The following is a 13,420-nucleotide window of genomic DNA, read 5'->3' on the forward strand; positions in this document are numbered from 1 at the left end:
TTTAATGCTATAGAAAGGCGCTGCAGTGAGGCACATTAGGTCATGTTGATGATCAGTGGTTCGTAAGAACCGTGGAGCTGGGGGTCAAAGGTGTTCTGCTATCCGACCCCATAGCAGGAAGCTGTTCTCGCAATCGACTGCAGATGACCATAATATATATAAGCGCAGAATCCGGCATAACAATTTGCCTGCACTTTCTGATAATATTTTCCTATTGCCAGAAAGAGCTAAAGCAGAAACCTGTAGAGTAAGAGTCCGTCTAGTAACACATAGCCACTGAAATGAACCAAGATCTACAGAGCCATCATAATTAAATGTTAATTCTTTGGTTCATTGGCAGTGATACGTGTATTAGGTCGTACACTTCTTTCGAACATAGTTTACAATTTGCGCAGTATAGAGATAAATGTATCATGATGGTACACCACATTTGCAATACCAAAAGTTATTACCAAGCGAAAGCACTGACTTCAATGCAAATTTCATTCTAGCACTTCAGATGGTTAACGTCTACCCATTTGTTCAATAAATAACGTCATTCCATGTGCTGCACAGCTAGCTTACTTCATACGCAGAGCCGGCAATATTCAACACGACGGCATGCTTTGCTAGGTATTCTTTCTCCCTTCGCGAGGAAGGCTGATGAGTCGTTATTAATTCGATCTCTTTCTAAAATCTGGACACAACCTGAAATGCACCTCCTGCTGAAGAGGCTATCCAATGTTTATATGACCCCATCCGAGTTCCTTCTTCATTAAGTATCCACCGCATAAGTTTTACGCGTCGTTGAAGCACTTTATACTGGGATGCAAATAAGACTAATTGCATCGCTTGAGAAGACCCTTGCCGGGATCTGCAAACGCGTTCGGGGTACGGTAGAAGTGACGTCCTTTCCTATGGATGAGCTCTCCTTTGGGACGTCGTCGTTGTGTGAACTTCCCTGGCGCACCAGTAGACGGAATAATCTCCATGCCGCTTCTTAGGACTGATTATTTCAAATCTTACGAATCTGTCTTTATATTAGTTTCTCTCTTAGCATTAGTGACTTTGATGCAACGAGAGTTTTAAGCGGTCTACTGCACTCGATCCGATGGAAGCTTCCATCAAGTCCGCACTAGTTTCGAAATAGTAAAAAAAAAAAAAAAAATTGGCGGGACCAATCTCACGATGAATGTTGACGTTGATGCGATTAGCATTTAAGCAATGTAGAGCCACACTGTAGCGTCAAATTATTAACTTCTGTACAGACAAATTTTTCAATCTCTTACTATTGACATCTTCTTGCATTTCCTGTATCTCATCGCTCCTCGCTTAAAGCACGCTTTGATCCCATTCTTGATCTTTTTTTTTCTCCGCCATCGGCTGCTTTTGATGCCGACTTTTTCACTTCTCTGCAGATGACTTCTTCAAGTTCTCTCTTGCCAACTTCACCTTTTTGCCTCGGGTTCTGCTTGTCTATCCAGCTCCCTACCCAGTCACACATACACATTCTAGAGGGCTGGCCAAGAATGTTCACATACCTAGTCCCACTGGCCTAGTTGAACAAAGCCAATGTCTAAAGTTGCTTATTGAGGTCCACACATTGTGGCACATGCTCACTTGCAGATATCCGCAGTGGCATAAGTTCGCGTGCAAAAGCCGTATAGATGCGGAGATATAACACACATATCTCAAAGTGGGTAAGGTACCGAAAGAATACTGATCGCAAGCATACAGAACCTAACTTTGTTGTTGTTGTTGTTGTCGTCATCGTGGTCATCGACGGGCCATGTCGGTGAGACTCTCTCTCTCTTTTGTGACATTGCGGGGCCGAACAATCATTCTTTCATACTTCATCAACGCTCGACTAGTGGCGTGCAACACAATAGGACGATTCTTACTGCAATACGCTTGACGATGGGATCCAAAATTCCGGTATATTGTTGCTGGCAGGAATAAGTAAGCCGCCTTTCCTGAAAAAAAGAAAAGAAAAAGAAAAGAAAAATCGTCGCGCACTACCAAATTTACAGCCGTCGTGACAGTCCGCTACACGCACAGACCATGCTGAGCTATCTCACTCATTTTCCCCAATAAAAGCTGGGTTTTTCACATCAGGCAGCTAAACTATGAGCTCTAAAACAACAAATGGAGCGGATCTCAGGGCCATCTAATATCCTGCCTCATCGACCGCTCCCCCATAACTTGAATTTATTTCACCCCGGTTTCTCGGGACAATCACTGTCGCATTTTTGGGGCTTCGCAATCCACAGCCTGTGCTGCTTGGATGCGCACTTTCGTATTGCTGTAAGCAATATCCTGAATGCGGGCGGCTGAGCTCAAGATCTACTTGGGCCGAGACTGAGGGTATTCTTTATTATTGTAGTCTGTCTAGCGGCGCTAAACACAGACCGACGATTCTGAGGAGTTTGCGTTTATATGTCACGGTAAGCAGCATCCTGAATGGTACGTAGATACAGCATTATTGCAAATGAGATTTGTGTAGAACGGAATCTAAAGCTTTCAACCACGTACCTGTAAGTTTTACCTATCCACTAATGGCTTGGGGTAGCTGCAAAGCGACCCATAAAATACGCTATTATAGAGGTCTATGAACTATATTATGCTACTCATGTTGTCGGACAACTTTACAGCCTCTCCTAGCTTTCCGAGAATCTGTTCAAAAGAAATCATATTTTCCTTAACTGCCACGCAGAAGGAGATTTTCTCCTTTTACGCCTGCATATTCTTAACATTTGTGTTTCGCAAGAAGTAGAAGTAACAAGCGGGACGCGGTGTGAGATCTTGACAAACAAAAACATCAATGGCATGTTCGAATGCTGGTGTGAGAGCGCTCCGGCCGTGCTATAATCTTCGAAACCCTAGGCAATAATGACGTCATGCAATATTCATCATCTTCATAATCATCTTTATCACCAGATGCTATGCCCGCGGTAATATGAAGGCCAGAATTCTCCAATGACGCCTGCCTTTCGTCCGCCTGCCACGACCTATATGTGTGAAAATTTTGTCTCATCGGACCCCCCAGTTATGTGCCCCGTCCTTGGCGGCCGGAAAGTCGCAAATAAATAAATAAATAAATAAATAAATAAATAAATAAATAAATAAATAAATTAATTAATTAATTAAGTAAATAAATAAATACGGTCGAATAAATGAATGAATGAATGAATAGCTGCTCTAAACATTACAAGGCATCTAGAACTACTATACTGTCCTGTGTTATTCCCAGTTTATGACAACAATTAGGTATAGATTAGGTGACAACGATCAGATAACCAGGCATCCATACTGTTTTTCGAGCATGCCTACTCTCGCATATAAACTAGGTGCTGGCTTACGCTAACTTATTAGCTCTCCGGAGTGCTATGAAATGTGAAATCCCTTGAGGAAGTTGCCACCAAAGAATAAAAATCACAGGCCTAAGTCACAAAGGTTTTTGTTCGTAAGATATTTTTGTCACGGTCCAGACTCTTTCGCCCGCCATACATTCTAACTCCTTTTTGCAATATCCGCTTCAGCGTGTAATGAAGAAGAGGAAGGACAAGTGCTCTTGCGTCTGTCGCTGTGCGCGCCATCGGCGTTCGTGCCACGACTGCCTCGATTGCGCGAGACGTCACTGTCTAATAAATCGTCATAATCACATTTGGTGTAGGTGCTTCAATCCCCGAACTCACAAGCGGAATAATTGCTTTGTGAACACAGCCTTAATATTGTCCTTTACCGAAAGTTGCGTGGTAACTGCGCATTCCCATTTAGGACTTCCCTGTGCATATCTCTAAATTTATTTGTGTTATTCGGCTGGTATGATTGACAGACTTGCGCCTAAATGGCAAAAACTTTACATGAAGAAGCTACTGTTTTATGTGATCTGAGTATTGCTTATCCTTCTCGGCACAAGTTCGTACAGCAAACATTTCAATTCTTAACTATTACTTGTGGCAATATTTAGATCTCTGTGTCACTAAACGTGATAATATCAGCGTGCACGGGTGGTCATTAATAAAGACTTCGTAGCAACAGAAAGCTTTGTGATATTTGGCTATGATCTCTTATTGGTAATATACAGGGTGTCCCAACTATCATGCACCAAGATTTCAAAAAGAGCGATTGCATTACTCCAAGAAAATCTAGCGCATATTTTCTCCAGTGCAGTGGAGTAGCTGCCAGTAATCCTTTGTTACTGATATTAATTGGGTAATTGTAAATAATTATCTTACTCGAGAAGTACTGTCCTAATTATCATAGTGTAAATTACGAAATTGTAGAGCAGCATCAAAAACTCCCGATATAACTTTCTGTTGCTCAATACGTGCTACATAAAAGTGTTTTTGCCGAGCGTGCAAGAAGCCTACGAATACACGCTAAGTGCCTCGAGCAGCGTGTCACTGCGGCAATTTTGCGTGTATTTGCGGGCTTCTTTCACGCTCCGAGAGAGAGAGAGAAGTGACTTTATTTGCACCCGTCAAATAGATGACAGGGGTAGAGGCTTCAGCTTAAACCCACACTCATCCTCCCTAACCGTCGGCCGGGATCCCTTGGGACGCGGCGGCGGTCCGGGCGAGACCGAAGACTTGTCGTTGAGCATGCTCCGAAAAAGAAAAACTTTTATGTCGTACGTATTGAGCAACAAAAAGATATATCGGGAGTTTTTCATGTTTCTCTACAATTTTCTCGTTGACGCTTTGATAATTAGGACAGTACTTCTCGAGTTAAATAATTAATTACAATTACCTAAATAAATTTCAGTAACGAAAAAATTACTGGCGGCTACTTCACTGCACTGGAAACAATGTGCACTAAATTTTGTTCTAGTAACGCAATGGCTGTTTTTTTTAAATCTTGGTGCGTGATAGTTTGGACACTCTGTATAACAGGTTACCATAATTTTAGATGGAACCCCAGCAAAAGTTTCGACGGCAGTTGCAGGTATGGCGATTAGGTTATCATGGTAATATTGGGTTGTGCATGGATAAGACTAAACTTGTGCCTCTAGCTACAAACGCCTTTGTAACTTTTTAGGTTGATCATTTTCCAAAATGAAACGGAAAGAAAAACATTCGGTTACAAATGCAAGAATTCTCAACGAGGGTGTTTGTTTGCAAAAAATAATTACTTTGCTGTGCTTAGGATGCTGTGAATGCTTCAAAATTTATAACCCTGAAGCGTAATAAATAACGTGGCAAGAACGTCTCAAGGTACAAGCTCGAATATTAGGCAAATCCATAAACTATCCATCATTCCAATGGTATCTGAGCTACCGCAATGCCAGAGCTCACTCTGGTAATTTTAGTAGGAAGCTCTTTCACAACCGCAGAATGCAACACTGCCGGCGTGTTCTGCATTTCAATACTTGATCGAGCTAACGCGAAACTTGCTAGTTTGCTTTAGGACGCGCAAGCTTTGCTCATTGTTACTGGCATTCTGCACTTTCTTTCCCTATTTTATGCGTACGTATTACAGGTTTAACGCAGAATGGGCTGCCAGCTGGAACGGCGTTTGCGAACTTTTGCCGATACCATTCGCAATTCTCCGAGGGCCCGCATGTTTACTTCCGCATACCTAGACCCTTCGAACAAGATCAATGGCTGACACCGTGTATCCCTTTAGACTTGTAGGAAGCGGGGGGAGTTGGTGTCGGACCATTTATCGTCTATGCTTCCCCGTTTCTGCCCTCCATTCTTCCTTTCTCTCTACTTTTTTCCTTCCCTCGTTCGCTCCATCTCTTCTTCCTGCCTTCCTTCCTTAAACTTCTTCCTTATCTCATGACGTGGTGCCACCTCCTCCACATTGTCTGCGCCGTCACGTGTCCAATGACGCACGCACTAGGCCGCACCTTTAGTCAGCCCGATGGCTCCGACGTGACGTGTACAATGACGTGCGCGCTAGGCACACCTTTAATCATCCAGAACCGTGGAGCCGTCATGGCATCGGGGTACCGTGCTTGTGTGGCACCGCGGACGCCCGGGTTCAATGCCCACCCAGCCAGAAATGTACCATTTTTTTTCAATGACTATAATTTTTGTTTACAGGAACGTTCCGGGGAAATGTGACGTCAGTCTGAGCATTTTTGACATATTTTTACTCTTGCGCCATCGGTCATTTTTGGTACCATCACTCGGCCACGCCGCCAACGACGCCGCCGATTTTCACCTAATGGGGCATGTAATGTTTTCGCATTGATAAGTGTTACCTCCAGCTCACCATCGCAGAAAATTACTATGAAGAGAGGTGTGAATATAAAACTTCGTGAGCCATTCCGCCCTGTGAAGGTGGACGACCAGCGAAGCTGTTTAGCCCACGACACAGAGGTGACACAACATTTTGATCAAAGGCACGGACATCTTTATTTTCCTGATCGGTGGTCATCGTGACGATAAGTACGCACACACATTTTCGTATTACCTGTTATTAAATCTGTCCGTCACGTAAGACGTACATACCCACTTAAGCAATGGCCCATACCCCCGCAAATGCGGCCTCCCCATTACGACGACAGAAGAGAAGTGAAATTATACGCTGGAATTATGAGCGGCAACGGAGCCAGCTGTGGAAGAAGACGACGACGAAATCGTGAGCAGTGGGACAAGCACGATCGCGCGGTTGCACCGAGTGGCGCCAACCCTTTCCCTTAATTGCCTTATCACACGCACACGTACGTGACGCACTACGTCATACATTCAAAGACACACATCGTTTTAGACACAGATGGCCATTAAACCGAGCTCCGACGCGAGCGGCGATATGCGTTTTCTTTCGTTGTTGGCTGTTTCACTCTCACTTTTTAGGGGAGACTTTTTCCGCGCAGACGCCATGAAATCCCGGATCCTAGCCATAGACAACTTCGCTGTAAAAGATAATACCTAGAAATATTTCTAAGGAAAGAAAGAAAGGAAGAACGAAAAGCTGACATATCAACAGAAACCGATCAGAGCTGATGAAAACCCGTAGCAGCTCCCCTCCGAAAAAAAAAATTATCAACACCTGTGACGCACCCGAACATATAAGGTCACGATTGAGCATGCGCAAAACAAGCAGTTGATAGAATCCTTCCGCCTACGTGAGCAGCTTAAGCAAGTGATTCAGAAACATCAGCTAGCAAGCATCGCCATTTTAGTGCCAAAAGATCCCGACACCAGGGATGTAGTGTCAGCAAAAATTCTAACGCAATGACCAGATTTCAACAAATATAGTTTTCAGGATGGCAGAATATCCGAATGTACGATCTACGCCAGCTATCGAGTACGCTGGAATAAGTAATAACTACAAAAATAAACACAAGAAATTACCTGCAATAAAATCGACGAATGCAACATTGTATTCGCTCGAAAACACACAAGTTCATTTAAAAAGCAGCTGTCAAGCACGGAATCCTCTGGTGACAGTCTTTTTCACAAGCTGTGAGACACTGTTAAAAGCGTCAGGCTGTAGTCATTGGAAGCTGGTGCCATCATCCTATCAACGCAGCTGAGCAGCACCAGCGCCACAGACGCCACCTGAAGAGACAGTTTTCTACAGCGGAGAAAACACGCTCATCTTTTTTTTTTCTCCATGGCTTTTCTTATGAAACGTTTGCGCGCCACGTTCTAGTCTGACTTCGCATACCGCAGTCGGCAAGGCTGCAAGCAAAAACTATGCCCAACGCCATCGTCACTTTATGATCACTTTGTTTTATGCACGCCGATTGAGGCATGCATGGACAATATAAATATGACTACTATATAAAGTGACTGGTGTGCTAAGAAACCCTAATAAAGCTTTTCTTTTATTATGCAGCCCCATAGTATATCATATGTTTTCGGTAAGTTTATTTGTATCAGCATCAGTCTATATATATGTCCACTGCCGGATGAAGGCCACTCCCTGCGACCTCCAATTACCCCTGTCTTGCGCTAATTCCAACTTGCGCCTGGAAATCTTCTAACTTCATCACAACCCCTCGTTTTCTGCCGCCCTTTCTGCCGCCGTATTCTGAAACGTTCCACTTTGGCGATAGTTCGCCTTTCAGCCGTGAGGCGCGCGCTGATTGGCTGTTGCAGCAAAATTGGATGAGCTGATTGGCTCGTTGAGCCCGACGTCATTCACGTTTGCTCAAACAGCCAATCATTGCGCGCCCTGAAGGCGAAAGGCGAACTATCGCCAAAGTGAAACGTTTCAGAATACGGCCCCAGGTATCCATCCTACGCATTACAAGGCCAGCCCAGCTCCATTTTTTTCCTCTTAATGTCAACTAGAATATCGGCTATCCCCATTTGCTTTCTGATCCACACCGCTCTCTTCCTATCTCTTAACGTTAGGCCTAAAATTTCTCGTTCCGTCGCTCTTTGCGCGGTACTTGTTCTCGAGCTTCTTTGTTAACCTCCAAGTTTCTGCCCCATATGGATAACAACGGTAGAATACAATAATTGTACACTTTTCTTTTCAAAGACAGTGGTAAGCTCCCAGTCAGAATTTGGCAATGCCTGCCGTATGCACTCCAACCCAATTTTAGTTCTTCTGTAAGTTTCCTTCTCATGAACAGGGTCCCCTGTGAGTAATTTACTTAGATAAACGTACTCGTTTACAGACTCTAGAGGCTGACTGGTGATCCTGAATTCTTGTTCCTTTGCCAGGCTATTGAACATTATCTTTGTCTTCTGCATATTATTCTTCAACCCACTCTTACATTTTCTTGCTTAAGGACCCTCAGTCATTTGTTGTAATTCGTCCCGATTGTTGCTGAATAGAACAATGTCATCTGCAAACCGAAGGTTGCTGAGTTATTCGCCGTTGATCCTCACTCCTAAGCCTTCCCAGTCTAAGAGCTTAAATACTTCTTTGAGCATGCAGTGAATAGCATTGCAGAGATTGTGTCTCCTTGTCTGACCTCTTTCTTGATAGGTAACTTCTAATTTTCTTGTGGGAAACCAAGGTAGCGGTGGTTATACAGATAAACCAAGTTTATTTGTGCACTAATCTTTTAAAATTTGTAAGGACTGCACATCTCTATATCATCCAACAGAAATTATTGGTCTGTAAGGGCTTTAGTAGAATTATAATAAATATTTCTCCTACTTGTTGTCTTCCCTTTCAAGCAATACTTAGTCTTGTGCTCGAAAACACTGTACCTGGCTAAACGCACTGCTTCGAAAACACTGTACGGAGATCGTTATGATCTCCTTGCTTAAACCGCACCGCGTTGTGCATAGCCTGGTTGACAACAGCTATATAAACAGTGAACTTATGCATGAAACTGTGAATGCCCCTATGCATATGTCATGCTTTTTTTTAATATGCAGTGCCCTGTCAATACAAAACTATTGCGGTCGAGTGTCGGCATGCACTGCAGCAACAAACATTATCTTTGCTTTGTTCATTACTGGTAACATGAGAACCGAAGAATAATATTATCGCTGCATTAACGAGGACCCAAAAAAAAAAACAGAAATGGCAAGCACCTTCTCGAAAAGGAATAAAAGCCAGAGGGCGAGTCCAGAGCGAGAAATGCCCAACAAAATATCACGAAAAAGTACAACAAAAGTGCTGTATTGGCATCACCTTTTGCGAAACACTGGTAATTAGACACGTAGCGACCTCCTTATAGGCAATGAAGCTCTCGTATACGTACGCTGTTGCTGGGCGGGAAAGAACAACAAGAGCTCGGGAGCAAGGCAAACATTGCGGTCCTTTCGACAAACGTTAGATCCTAAGTACAGATCGAAGGAGGGAGAGAAAGGGACATAGGGTGGCCTACCTAATGTAAGCAACGGAACAAGGAACAAACTATGGGAATGACAAAAAATGAAAAAAAAAGATAAATAGAAGGACGACACGAAAGTGGCCCCTCTGCAAGAAGCGGTCGGTGACTCAAAGGAGTTTCTATGCGGCCGGATTAGCATGTGCGACGAGCACGGAAGAGCAGCTTCGAATAAAGCGAAACATTCGTGTAATGCACAGCGGGGAAATGCCCGTCGGCAAAGACCACTCGTACTGGCCTTCTAATGGCTGGTCACGAGCAGCAAACTGCTCCGGGGCATATTTGCCGCCCACCAGTGCCTCTGGAGGACGCCGGAAATTAGGTGAGCTGGTGGCAACCCCCTCCCTCCCCCCCCCCCCGAAAATAAAAGTGTGTCTCCCTACTCTTCGGGCTCCCTTCCCGTCTTACGAAATTATCTTTTTTTTTTTCGGCTTTCGTTCGCTGGCCATTTACTTCGGCCGTGTGTGTGGTTCTTTGGCCCCTGTCGATCCCTTGCGACCATTAGAGTAGCTATGTTACGTGTTCAGGTCATCTTCTCATTCGCTGTAGTGCAGGCGCACCGACACGCGCTCAGCAAACACATGAGACAACAAACAGACCTGTGCAGTCGTGTGAAAAGTCTAGCTTCAGATAACGTTCTACAGAGCGGCCTCTGTGCAACTTTCGACGTTTGAATATGACTAGATGTGCCACGAAAGGCTCGTAAAAATGGAAGTTCTTAATACCGAAACTAAAAAAACAATATATACGCCGGCATAAAGCTCGCCAGAGGTGACGCATGACTAAGAACGCATGGCTCTTCGCCACGATGATGAAGATTTGTATTGGCATCCTTTTTAAACAGGGTGGTGAAAAATATCACCTAGCTGGTTTGAGCTAATCAGGTTTCACTGCTAGTTTCTCCTTGACCTTTTCTTTCTTGAATAAAACCTCTATATCCCGGCTATAAAAATCACTTCCCTGCATTTTTACGCCATTGCCTTTAACGTCTCTTGCTTATCTGCACCGCTGATCAATTAATTATTCCATCAGCTTCGAATACCAGTGCTTTTGGAAGGTGACCGTTCACTACTCCTCTTGCTAAGTGAATATGCTGGCATTCGGTTACGATGTGCTGAGTCGTTTCTGGACTTTTGCTGCAGTGGGCACACGCCTCCCTCCGTTGCAAATACTTGCTCCGGCATGTTTTTTCCCCCTCGGCTTGGACCTCAAATAGCAGAGAACTTTCCTTTGTGTTAGTTACAGATTTTGTCTCCTGGTTTTTTTTTCTTGCCTTATGTGTAAATCTCGATGGACATTTTTGTTTACATCATTTGTATCCAATTAGCCGACCTCCGATGTTAGGCGCCGCCCATGGCTCACTGCTGCGCACTGAAAAATTTCGAAGGTGACATGCTGAGACCTACGTCATATCTGCTAACCACTTAGGCGCACGCGTCGTCTGTTTAGGTGCTTCTTAAAGGCTGCTTATTACAACATTACGAAACTACCATTCCCTGCAGCTTTTCCTAGATTTATTCAGTAGTAGATATAACTCCTTTATAACCAATTTAGACAAACTGAAATCATTTTATTAATGTCTGTGAGGTGTGGCGCAAGAAACGGGACCATTTTGAGAAGCTAAGATCCTTACACCAAGGCCACGTGTGTTGCTGGCGCAGAAAGCAATAAGGGTGTTTCTGCAGTATTCATATCGAATGGTTTCTCCGATGCTCTCTAGACATGGTGAGCACCTTCAAGTGTGTCCGCAACTAGTGTCTCTTTTCCACCCTGTTTTTTCTCTTTTCGTGCATTTACCTCCTTCCTCAGTGACGGGTGTCTAAGCGGACGTGCGTCTGGTTAACATCCCTGCTTTTCTTTGCTTGATTCTCCCTCTCGCTGTCGATCTCCTTGGTAACTTTTTTTTGTGTTCCTGGCGAAAAGTCCTCGGTGATATTTGTTTTCGGGAAACATAGGGATTTTTCATGCAGCACCTGCAACTCTTTCTGGCTGCAGAGAACACCTCAACAGCGCCACACTGTGGGGTGGAGGGATAATAAAGAAGTGAAAGAGTGCAGAGTGGATCGCAGAGAGTCCAAATCGTCGTAGTTGAACGCATCACTAGAGTGTAGAGATAATCGGAGCTCTTAAAAGAGTGGAGCGGTGTCTATAAACTTAAGCTGGCTCCGAAGATCGCATTGACTTTTATGTGTAGGGAACATTCCTTCTCGACCTTCTCGATAAAATCATTTGTAATATATGTTATTATCGGCGAAATGTCGACGTAGTCAGAGATCATACACATGTAGTCTTGCATTTAGTCCAAACATGAAATAACTGTGAGCTCATATTCATTTTGAGATAAGCCCGGACAAAATGACAGCTACTAATAAAGGTACTGCTTCCTTGTCTTATCTTGCTTATTGACTTCGCTTCTATCGCGGCGGCCTCAAAGTTAATATATCACACCAACTTTATTAAAGAAATTGTGCACTTGCAGCACGTGTATTTATCGCATTTAGGTTGTATAGATACATTTGTTGTTTCTTAGCGAAATTCCATAGAGAATTGAGTGGGTCACTGTAGCTCATTTGTAGATTACAAATGGTTATATAAGACAATTCGTTACACGTAAACCACGCCTCATGCCTTACCGTTTAGCATTCTGAGAAAATTGAGAGGAGGATTGGATCACTATAAATAGGCGAACGTATAACTCAAATCGCTTTTGAAGGTAAACAAATGACAGGATAGTGCCTCTCTGGATTCTTTAACTGCATGCAGATTTCATTTGGCAATTTCGTCGCGATATAGTTTTGCCAGCTGAGATATGGGTGTGCATCAACGGCTGCTGTAAATGTGTGACAGTGCATGTTCTGAATTTTGGTTTAAAAAACTTGTTCTGCGAATTGTGGAGAATTATTTCTCTTCCCAGAGTAATTTGACGCCAGGACACGGCCAGTGAGCTTTGTTGTAGGAATCAGAAAACACTGAACGCTCTTCGTAACGTGTACCACATGACCGATAATACTGTCGGGATGCCGTAAATGTAGATAATGACGGGAACTCTAAACGCGGCGGGAACACGGAATGTGCATAATATACCCGACAGGTGCATAAATATACAATAAGATGTTAAAATTTCAATACACGATATCAGTGGGAGCACTGCAGCCGCAGCGAAATGAAAATGTTGTCCTATTCTATTCTTTTCTTTTGTGTACGTCAAGTATACACACCAATGTGGTGTGTATACAAGACATACATGCAAAATAGATAGCTTTACGTTAAAGCAAAACTGTGAAAGCTGTCTCTTCAGTGTCTATAGACACTCTGGAGCACTGGAGAATGCTCACTATGGCCCTGCCTCTCCCGCCTCCGGTCCTTTATGCTTTCATCGTTAGGCTCCTGCACCCTTAAGATTATTCTGAATCCGCCTCTGCTCTGTGGACTTTTACCCCTGCAATGTATTATTATAACAAACTGACTGATGTATATCATGAAGTATGGTTACAGTGTTAAGCCAGATTAAACACAAAGACGAAATACAAATGGCGGGCACTGATTTCAACTCGGAGGGTGCTGTCCCTGCAGAAGGACGCTCGATAACACTTAATTGCTATTTTTGTCATTCTCACTCACTCACTCACTCACTCACTCACTCACTCACTCACTCACTCACTCACTCACTCACTCACTCACTCACTC

This window comes from Dermacentor silvarum, chromosome 8, assembly GCF_013339745.2.
Source record: "Dermacentor silvarum isolate Dsil-2018 chromosome 8, BIME_Dsil_1.4, whole genome shotgun sequence".
NCBI classification, from domain to species: domain Eukaryota; kingdom Metazoa; phylum Arthropoda; class Arachnida; order Ixodida; family Ixodidae; genus Dermacentor; species Dermacentor silvarum.